The sequence below is a fragment of the Eublepharis macularius genome, chromosome 9 (assembly GCF_028583425.1).
Source record: "Eublepharis macularius isolate TG4126 chromosome 9, MPM_Emac_v1.0, whole genome shotgun sequence".
NCBI classification, from domain to species: domain Eukaryota; kingdom Metazoa; phylum Chordata; class Lepidosauria; order Squamata; family Eublepharidae; genus Eublepharis; species Eublepharis macularius.
In genome coordinates, this window is record NC_072798.1 from 62538601 (window position 1) to 62550177 (window position 11577).

Sequence of the window (11577 nt, forward strand, 5' to 3'; positions counted from 1 at the left end):
GTCTGGGGTCCCCACCTTGTACAACTAGGATTGACAGCTTTCAGAGGGTAGCCTGGAATTACATGTGATCTCCAGGCCACCAAGAAAATGGCTGTTTTGGAAGGAGGACTCTATGGCATCACACCTCATTTGCCTCCCCAAACTCCACTTTCCCCAGGCTCCACCCCAAAATCTCCAGGAATTCCCTAACCTAGATCTGGGACCCTATGTGCAACGTTCAGAAATGTGCTGCTGTTTCTCATTTTCCACACATGTGGTGCCCAATTCTGATTGTGTTTTCCTGACCTGAAAAGAGCCTGGGGGTGCTTTTCCCATGGGGGAAACCCATGGAAGCAAAGCCAGTGTTATGTAACGGTTAGGGTGTCAGACTAGGTTTGAATCTCCATTCAACCATGGAAGCTTTGTGGGGTGACCTTGGGCCAGTCACACCCTCAGCCTAAACTGTCTCACAAGGTCCTTGTGAGGATAAAATGGGGGAGAACAATTTAAGATGCTTTGAGTCCCCATTGGGGAGAAAGGCGGGGGAATAAAGGAAGCACATAAATAAATATTTCAGGTTGGAAAAACTGCACAAAGGGAAGATTGAAGTCCCTGCTCTAAGTATGCTCCAGTCCTCCTGATCCATATTGTGCACCCCACGCACAGGAATAGAGGAGAGCCTGCAGCTTGCATTTGACTGTTACACCCCACCCTTCATAATGGCAACTTCAAACCTTGAGAGAGCTCTGGCACTTTTGAGAATGGCCCAGAAAGGTGAATTTCTTTGCTGCTGCTGCTTGCTTCATAGCAACGCAGGCCTGAGGAGAGACACCGCTGCTGAAATTCTGGTTTTTAATTAACTCATCATAATACTATTGCAGCCCACTGAAAACATGGGTTTTATTATCAAATATTATTTTAAAGTTAATGTGCCTAGGGTTAATGCCCTTTAACTGCTACCTGAACAAAATGTGAAAACCACAGAAGTAACCATAAAGACAAAAAGGTTGACACATACAGTCCACCAAACTAATCTGTCCAACCAAAGAGGCAGTAAAATACTATATAATAACTAAATTGTGTGCAAAAAGTCAGAAAGAGTTGTTTTGAATAGCTTGAGCACCTGTTTTTGTTCCTCAAGCTCTTTCTGTGCTTTCTTCTGCCATCTACTGCAGCAGAGTAGTATTGTGGGTCAGCTACTGAGACCGAAGGTATCCTGTTAAAGCAAACATCAAGAACCAGTTACTGTCAAAGCCATCCAATAGCATCCTCAGGGCATACCATGTAATGTTGGCAACTGTGATGCAATATCCTCATCATTCAAACTTTCAGCATGCCAAACAAACGCTGAGAGATCAAATGGCCAAAGACATGGGGCATCTGTTTCTTTAAGTTCACTGAGGAAGGAAAAAATGCCTCAGATGTCTCTTCTCCTATCCTAGTGTGAAGACAATTGTGGAAATGACACCTACTGATTGTTGCCTTCTAAATTTGAGTTCTTATAACACCAAAAACCCTGGCTGCCTTGGTCAGTGGTCTCTCATACTGCCATTCTTTCTGCCACAGAGCCGAGTCACTGGTGCTTCTGAAAGGTAGGGCCTCTATGTCCTGTTTTTGTGCTTTATAGAACCATGCAAGTAGGTACTTTGGGAACTGGATACCAGAACCACAGGCTGATCCAGCAGGGCTCTTGCATTCTTTTGCTATCTCTAAGATATCCATCAGTGATATGCCAACTCTTTGTTTAATTCTCCATGACGACCATTCTCAAACTAGCTCACTATTTGGAGGTTTTAAGAATGAACGTGGGCTGTAGTGTATGCAGTATATTAATGAGAGATTCCTCTTGAGATAAGTGTACTGTCAAAATCTTGATTTTCTTCTCACCGCAATAGTTTAGTTAAGTGGAAAGTAGACATTTTTCCAGCTGACTCAGGATTACTTCAATCTGTTGTTGCACATAACTAATCAACAGTTATATTTGGCAAAGCTATTTTTATCAAAAATATGGAGACTGTACAACCTAAATAATCCTTGACTAAACAAAGTGTGTGTTGGGGAAGGATGTCATTTTTGCAAGTTTATTTTGAATGGCAACTTATTATTTCTTCCCCCATTACTTGGATGCTTTCAGTTTGTGAAGTATTTGTAGATATACATAACAAAATGTTTGGTGGTTGGTGCTATGTTTTGATAATTGCTGCTGTGGGGATGAGTTTTACCCAATCCATGGTCACCTTTGAAATGGTCTGTGGAGTAATGTGGGCATAAAGTGGCTTGGGACCAGTTCACATGCTGGTGAAATTAGCAGTCCTATGGGCAGGGGAATCTTGCCCCTTGCATAATCGGTTACTTAGGTAGTTATGCCTACATATTCACATGCTCAGTCATGGTGATACTTCTGCAGGTGTTTAGGGGACCAGCTCTATGCCAATATAAAACTTATTGGTTCTTCTCTGATCTTGCCAGCACTATCCCACTGTAGTCCTTGCTGGATTTTTATGGTATGATTTCTCTCTATGGAATGTGACTTTCTTGGGTCTCCCATCCCAGGGCAGCCTGAAATGCCCCCTCAAATCCTACTGCTAGGGAAGAGGAGCAGGATTTTAGGGGTCATTTCTGACTGCCATGGGCGGGGGAGCTGAGAACATCCTGCTCCACAGGCAAAATTCCTTGTGGAAATACTGCACTGGATCTAACCCCTGGGATCCCCTTTAGAGTTTTAAGGTCTCTTTACACATGTGCTTTTAACATGGGACCCAAAGCTTACCTTTAAAATGGGGCAGGGGCACAAATTGTGTCCTGGGTGTGCATAGAGCCAGAAGGAGCATCTTCATTCCCTTCCCCCCCCACCCCCGGCCACATGCTTTAACTAGCAGAGAACAGCTGTGAGGTTATTAGAAATAGTTATATTTTGTTTGGTTGCAGAGTTACTCAATGTACAGTAAATAATCTTCAGGCAATCAAATTGTAGAAAAGATAGAATTTACCATTTATTAAAGTAGATTCCATTCATGGCAATATCTTCAAGAGATAAAAAAGAGTCACTTTCCCTATATGTACCATGTCCAGATATCTGGCATCGGGGCTGCAAGTGGGTCTGTGGATGAGGCCTTCATGGCAGGAGCTCTGAAAAATACATCCTTCTCCTTTGGAAGGCCATAAGGCAAGAAGGAGGAAGAACCTCTCAAGAGATAGAGACAGAGGATAATCAGGAGTAGACATAGGCATGGACCAGGAAAAAGCCGGTTGCGTTTCATGGACCATGAGCCATGGACCATTCACGGACCCACACTGGCTCACTGACTGGTTTGTTGGTACATGGTCCACCACTTCTGGGAGCCCTAGCACTGCCCCCTTTGGATGCAGAGATGCCAAACTCACAGTGAGTCTTCAGCAGGCTCTCCTCCAGCCACCCTCCAAGTTTTGCCAAGATTGCATGTCGGGCATTCAAGTTACAGCCCCCCAAAGTTGCTGCCCCCAGGAAACTTCCAGTACATAGAATAGGAGCTACAAATGCAAATTGACTTGCATTGGCTTGCAGCAACTGGCAAAGCCCTAAGCTAGCCCAACACCCCACAATCAAATAAAAATTGAAAGGGGAAAACAATGAGACAGAAGAGTGAGCCCTCAAGGAGATCAATAAGCTTGCACCCAGAGCCTAACTGCAGCTCTGAGACTGGGTTGCAGCACAGCCCTAGGCTAGCTCACTGCCCCACAAACAAATAAGAATTGAAAGGAAAAAAGGAGAAACAAGAATGAGCTGAGCTGAGGAAACCCACCCAGAGCCTTGTTGCAACACAAGCTCCAAGCCTCCCTCTGGTGCAATCTGACGAAAACTCCCACAACAAGCAGTTCCTCCAAGCCAGTAACCAGCTGGAAAGTGAAACCACTTCTCCATGCTGTGTCTTATATACTAAATGCGCACATAGAGAATAATGGGAGCTCTCTAGTTGGCTGCCAGAGCTGCCTATTAAGGTTTTCAGGGTAAGATTGGTGTGTTTCAAGGGCAGCAGAAAGTCTACAGACGGCTCCTATGTTGCCTAGGGAATTGATTGCTCAACGTTAGGATGTCTGGTTTCACGGACTAAAGGACCGACGGACTGGCCAAAGCTCATCGCATCCATGAAAAAAGGTGCATCCCACGACCCACTGGTTTACGAACACCAAACCAGACTGGTCCATGTAAAATTTTGGTCTGTTTTCTAGTCAGGAGGCATTCCCATCATCGACAAAAAGAAGCAGTTTACTATCAAGAGTGTTACACATACACACAGAGAGACACGTAGTGCCCTCCAATGTCTAAGGTACGTATGTTGAGACTCCTATTCCATCAAGGAGGAGGGCTATTTGTCTTACACCCAGTTCCATACATCTGCCCAGGATCTGCCTCTATCATCTAAACAGGTCTGAGCTTTCTTGGAGAGAAAAATATGATGAGCAAGTCCCAGCACAAATGAATGTTCCTTTTCGGCATGGTAATATGCATTAGGCAGCTAATTGCAAAGCTGGTGTTTAGTTTTGATACCACATTATACTGTTTGTGGGTCTCTCCTGGGTCCTTTCGAACCAGGTCTGTGCTGTGAGTTCCATGCTGGAACTTAATTTTGGAGCATATGGGGGCCCTTTGGATTGAGGCCATGATGCATGGGAAGTGGGGCTTAAGCATTCCCCTATGCCATTTTCCTGACCTGAAATAGGCCTAAGGAACTGCTATATGGGAAATGTATATGTACAAGTGGGCTTCAAATGTACTGCTGGCTTATACATAAGTTTCTCAGTGGGCAGATAGTAGCCTCCATCTCCAAACCAAATACTTGGGAATAAGAAGAAATTTGCCAGGGAAAAAATTATTGACTCAGACAAGAAAGATAGCAATCAATGAGTTTCTTTGAGAAAAAACAAGTAACATTAAGTAACTTCTATACACATGCTTGCCAAGGCTGGCTTTCAAGCTGCCCGTTGAACTCTGATGACACATAAGCACAGCTTGTTTAACATTACATGGTAGGGAAAATTTATCAGGAAAATGATGCTTGATTGGTACCCACTTACTGATCTCGAAGAATATGATAGCATAGAAAGAGAATTTAAATGGGTCACAATGCCATATAATCAGACCACAAGATGGTACTGGAATGCAAAGAAATAAGACGACTTATCATTGTGGTAGGCACAGTGAGCTGGCATAAGAACAACTAGAATTTACATGCAAAATCAAAAAGAGTCCAGTAGCACCTTTAAGACTAACCAACTTTATTGTAGCATAAGCATTCGAGAATCACAGTTCTCTTCGTCAGAATTTACATGGTAATTACCCATTTCAAGCATTGTCCTGCTGTGGTGTTCACTTGTCTCCTTAACAACATTCGTACAAATAGTACAGTAATACATTGTTTCCTTATCTTACATTGTTTGCTTTATCAGCCCTGTACCAAGTGGTGAAGGACACTTGTTCACAGTTGCCAGTGCTGAGGTGTGTTTGTAGGTATGCTGCACTGGTATGTATAAGGGCTCTGACAAAACAAGAGTTGTTTGGAAAACTATTAACTGACATTAAGGAGTCTCCCAGAATTAGAGTGAGAACCAATCCAACATAATCAGTGGTGGCCTGACCATTTAACTTACAAGGAAAACTGCTAGTAGGATACTGGTAATAAGCAGGGCCACGCCCTAGTAGCTCTGCAGTCAGTTCTGCCAGGGCGACTTCACTGTTGCCTCCTCCTGCACTGCTGCTCATTGGTTTGCTCCTAGCCAATTGCAGTGCCATCCTAAGAACACTTTCTAAGAACACTTTCCTCGGAGTAAGCCCCACTGAAGAGACTTGAGTAGGATGCTGAGTAGACCTGCTTAGGATGGCATGGTTAGGTTTCCCAGCAGGGTTCCAGGGATCCTAAACTGTGCCTTTCAAATGGCCAAGAGGGCAACTCAAAATGTCATTGTATGCACTGCCATGACAGCCCTCAGGGTTTCATTCATATGGGGACCTCAAATGTGGATACTTCTCTATCATGTGCTTTAATCTTGTCTTCCACAAACTGCTATTGTAATACAAAAGCAATGGATGCTTTTAAACCAGGCAAGTATCATCTCTTTAGATTCTCGTATTTTTCTTATGAATAATTAACAATTTGCATGCTGCCTACTGAAACAGCTTCATACTTTAATCTTGCTGGCTTATAAGACTGTAGTGGCAATGTGGTTATTTGCTTCTTTCGTGGCCCATTTCCTTCTAGCAATTTTTTGCATAATAAGAACTGACACTTGAATTATGGATTTGCTATCCTCTTGGATGCAGGAGTAAGGGAAGCATTGGATGCTGTTTGTGTGACATGAAAGTGGTTTGGACTAAAGTATATATTAGGAGTGTGAACTGAGAAAATTTCCTTTTCAGTTTTGGTTCTGGGGGTTCTTGAATAATTCCATTCCATTATTGGTTTGTTCTGGCTGGACCAGTGCTAGCTCAGATTTGATCCATTTTTTTTTCTTTTTCATGAGATTTGGCCTGTTACATGTGCACAAGGCAAGCATTGAACCCATACACACACTGTTCTTTTCAAGGGAGTTGGGGAAACAAGGCTCTGGGGCAGCTGTTTTTGCACTTAACAGCACCCAAGTTGCTCTGAACACAGTCCTCTCTCTAAATAATTGAGTGACCCACTGAGTTTGAGCACACACACCACAACAACCGGGTTCAGTCATGGTTTGGGACAGGCATGCTTGGGGAAAGGCATCAACTAAAAATTTACTTTATAGTGCTAATAAATCAGGTTTGCACCCTTGCTTATTGATGCCATACTTCCCTTTGCTTTTCCCATTATGAGAGGTGAATCCCTCCTTTCAATGCTCAGGAGGAGCTGCCCACCACAGTTGATATGGGTGGATCTGATTGGGCTCCTTTCTCAGCTCTCATCTTTGAACTCTAGAACCAAAAAGGCTGTGCTACATACATTCTCATTCCCACCAACAGGGTTAATGTTAAGGGTGGTTTAGTCTCTTGCCTTAGGATGCTAATAAGGACAAGATGCTGTCGAATGTGGCCTACACTGCCTAGCTGGCTTGCCTGCATGGCTAGGATTACCAGGTGTCTGGTTTTCACCTGGACAATCCGGTATTTGGGGGGACTGTCTGGGGGAAACAGTCCTCAAATACTGGACACCTGACCCCTCCCTCTGCTTTCAGGGGCAGCTACATTGCCAAGCCCAGCCATCCAGCTTCCTGTGGCTGTATGGCACCATTGTCAGCCCAGGGAAGTAGCCAGTCAGCCTCTTACATGGTGCCAATGGGAGTGGTAGCCAGCCTGGGTGTCTGGCTGACCTCCTGTGGCTGCATGGCACCAGCAGGAGTGGCCAGCTCAGGCTCCTGGAAGTGGGGTCAGCGTGATGGTGTCTCTTCTGGTAGTGGCATCATCACTCCAGGATGGGAGTGTGCACTGTACACACGTGCAAACATTTTTAAAAGGTTAATATCAACCCCTCTCTCTCCTCAGGGTCCAGTATTATTCCGGACCCCATCTGGCAACCCTATCTGCAGCTGCTGTGCAGGTAAGAACTGAAATGACACCTGTGAACTTTTGTGTGGGTAGGGAATAGTTACAGTTTCATTTTCCAGTTTTGTTTTGCCATTCTGGAAACCTCTTTAACAGACCAAATCGGTGATTTCTCCGTTATGCACATCCCTAGTGTATATTCATGATTTCATCTACTCTGGAAAACTAACATGAACTGGAAGTTTATTTCTTGCAATATTTCAAATGAAGATAATAGTCCATCATGAGAAACAGAAATCCTCCTCTAATCAAACAGCACTGGAGAGTATTGCTGGCACATGGCTTTTGTGCTCACAGTAAACCAGAGAGCATTAAAAGCCTGTCTAGTAGAGTGTGTGTTTCTGAGTGCCACGAGCTCTGTTCATTCAACAAAATGATGGATATTGAATCTACAAGCAAAGGAGAGTAGAATTATACTAGCAGATCCTAGTCCCATTTGCCCATAGGCTTTTTTGTACAGAACCTTCATGAATGCAAGTTATATACACGTAGATTCTTCCCATGTGGTCAGGTCACTGCAAAAAGCAGAAGCCCCAAACTTGTGGAGAAAACCTAAGTACGTATAATGTGTAGTGTACTCGAAGGTGACCGAAGACAGTTTTATTTAGAACTAGGAGCGGAACTACAAGTGACAAAAGGCACAGGTTGGACACTTGTCAGCTTCCCTCAAGTTTTGATGGGAAATGTAGGCAGATTGGCGGAATGTTGGACAAGTGACAGTTGAAAAGTCCGTTGGACAGCAGTCGGAGAGCCAAGCTGCAAGACCATTTCCCATCAAAACTTGAGGGAAGCTGACAAGTGTCCAACCTGTGTCTTTTGTCACTTGTAGTTCCGCTCTATTTAAGTCTTTTTTTTAAAGATTTTTTATTTTTTTTATTAGCTACATTGACTAACAATACAGAGGGAAAGAAAGGGGGCAGGGGAAGGAAAGAAAAAAAAAACAGCAACATATAACAACACTACACTACACATAATGTTTTCCCTTCATACTGCCATTATTAAAGAATTAAAACTTTGTATGATATTGATGGAGTGGTTGACCTTGCAAAATACAAATTCAAATTCAAATTAAGTCTTCCTCCCCCCCCCCCCGGGCCTCGGATGCAATTCTCTCTGAGCAACTGCAGCCGCAGTGCTCGTTCCCTCCCCCCCCTTCAGAATTCGCCTTTTCTTCTTGCTTGGTGTCTTGCTGAAATTCTTGATTTTTGTCCTCAAAATCCCTTTGTTGATCTTCTGATAATATCTTGTAAGCTTGATCTTTGTAACTAAACCAGATACCTTCCAGAAATAGCCATTTGTACTTTATTCCACGTTCCCTCAGAAGAGCTGTGAACTTTTTATACTTAAATCTTCTTTTCTGAACTAAAAATGGGACGTCCTTCAGTATCTTGACTTTATTACCCAGAAAGTCCAGATCCGCATTGTATGAATTGTATAGGATAGTGTCTCAGATCCTTTTAGATGAAAAATCGATGATGATCTCGCGAGGCAGCTGACGCTTCATTGCATATTTTGAAGAAGCCCGACGGACTTCCAAAATGGCACTTTTTACCTCTTCTTTAGTTGCCTTCGTGGGTGTCGCCAATAGTTCCGAGGCCAGACCCCATAAATCCTCATTTTCTTCCTCTTTCACGTTCTGGAGGCGCAAAATTGTCTGTGTTCGTTCCACTTGTAGCCAGATCAGCTGGTTCTCCACCAGCTTTAACTCTTTATTCGTTGCCCTCACGAGTGATGCATTTTCCCGGGCAGACTTCTCTGCCCCCCCCGCTGCTTCCTTAATGGTTTTCACTTCGCTCTCAATTAAGCCCACCCTTTGATCTGTTTCATTCAGCTTGTCAACAAAGGGCTTTATGGCTTCGATAACCAACCTCTTCACCAAGTCCTCGAGCGACTCTCCTTTCCCCTGCAGGGCAGCTGAAATTGACTTGCCCAAAGCGGGACTCTGCTTTTTTGCTGCCATTTTAGGGGGGGGGGGGACCGCCAACCAAATTCTGAAACTCAGCGAGGGGGAAGAACGAGCCTTCTTAGCTTCAGATCCCACCACTCCTTCACGTGCGCTTGTAATAACAGAAGGGATTCGCTTACTTACAGGCTTCCGCCTAGTTCTGCTCTTTGCCGTTTTCCATGGCCCGGCAGCACTCAAGGTGCCGCACACGTCTGCCGGCCTCCGTAGGGACAAACGGGCAATTTACCCCCCGCATCAATTTCAGGGGGCTCTTCCCGCTGCGTCCCGGACCCTGCCTCCCTCACTGGGAGTCCTGGGGGTTAATCTTCGTAGATCAGCCGCCCGGTCAGGGTGCTCGGGCGCTTCCTCCCGGACCTACGGAGAGGAGCGTCTGACATGGCCGAGAAAACTAAAGCGAATCGCTCTATTTAAGTCTTGATAGTTTTGGATTGTGAATTTAAATTGAGAGTTTTTAATGTATTTTTATGTCCATTGTAAGCCACTGTAGGAGCCATAGGGTAGAGTGGTGGCTAATAATGTTTTAAATAAATAACAAAATAAATAATATTTGTGAACTGAATGCTTTCTGCCAGCATTCTCATAAAACTAAAATTCCTAGTGTTCCTTTTGGAACAACTGATCCTGGGTAAATAGAGTCAAGTCTAATGCGGCTGGACCTTCAATAAATGTAATGAAAGGGATGTTGCTGTTTCTCTGAAGCACATGTCTAGTGTTCTTTAATGAGATGCTAATTGCCAGATATGTTATAGAATCGTGTGTAATTCCAATAGCATTTCTAAAGCAAATGGGACACATACATAAATCATGAAGCTTTTATGCTTATACTGAGCCAGACCATTGAACTATCAAGATCAATATGGTCTGCTCTGACTGGGAGCCCCTCTCCGGACTCTCAGGTAGAGGACTTTCACATCACCCACCCCCAATTCTTTTAGCTGGAGATCCCAGGAGCTGAAACTGGGACCTTCATCACACAAAGCAGAGGCTCTACCTCTGAGTTATGATGACCATGAAAGATGCAAAATAGAAAATGGTACCAAATCTCTGCTAGCTGATACATACATGAGAGAGTGATGATGTGTATAATAGACAAAGGAATATGAGTCATCTAGATAAAAAAGCTCAGTACTGATAAATGTTTTTAGACTTTGAACACGCAGATTACCTCTCCCTATAGGCACACGTTTTTTTAAAGCACTAAGGTTTGCCATCTTGCTTGCATTTCTTATACATTTCATTTTCCAGGCATTTCATTTCCCAGGCATACTACTTTTTATTTCAGAATACTGAAACTGTAGATTCCCTAAAACTGTAGATGCCCTGCAACTGAATAGAGGTGATTGATTAGAACCCATGGAATACGTGTGTTGGATTCATAGGTTTCTTGGTATTCAGAAGTAAGTTCTAGTGAGTTCAATCCATTCAGATTGGAAAGGATCCAAACAACCAGTTTCATCCAGAATCCTTGGAGTTGTCCAACTCCCACTTATTCAATTACCTTGATCAAGAATGAGACTGGATGATAGTTTATCAACTGTACTAAGTCTCGAGTAGATTTCTTTAGGACTGAACATACCACCCCCTCTTCAAGGCAGAGGTGTCTACCTCCTCTTTCAAGGAAACACTTAGTGTCTCCTGGGCCCAGTCTGCCAGACCCCTCCCAGGCAGTTTTGAGCAACCAGAAAAGGGCAAGGGTCAAACAAGCAAGCAGTAGGTCTCAGACTTCCGGGAATCTTGGTGTGTTATGCCTTACACAGTTTTTTGAGTCCAGTTCCACCTGAAACTTCAACAGTTTTTTATTTGCATTGTTTTCTGGTTCTGTAATCCTAGCCCTAATGCATTGTTTATTTGACGCCTTATTCTGTCTGATGGAATTGTTATCTTGTAATCCACCTTGAGTCTCAGCGAGAAAGGCTAGCTATAAATGAAGCAAATAAATAAATAATAAAACACATTTTACACTTGTTCATATACTTTGTGCATACAGAGAGAGACCATTCCCCCTCCACCTCCAAGGCAGAACATCATTTGCCTTGTCAGAAACTATGAAGCTGAAGTATAAACACTTAGGAATCAGAATAGA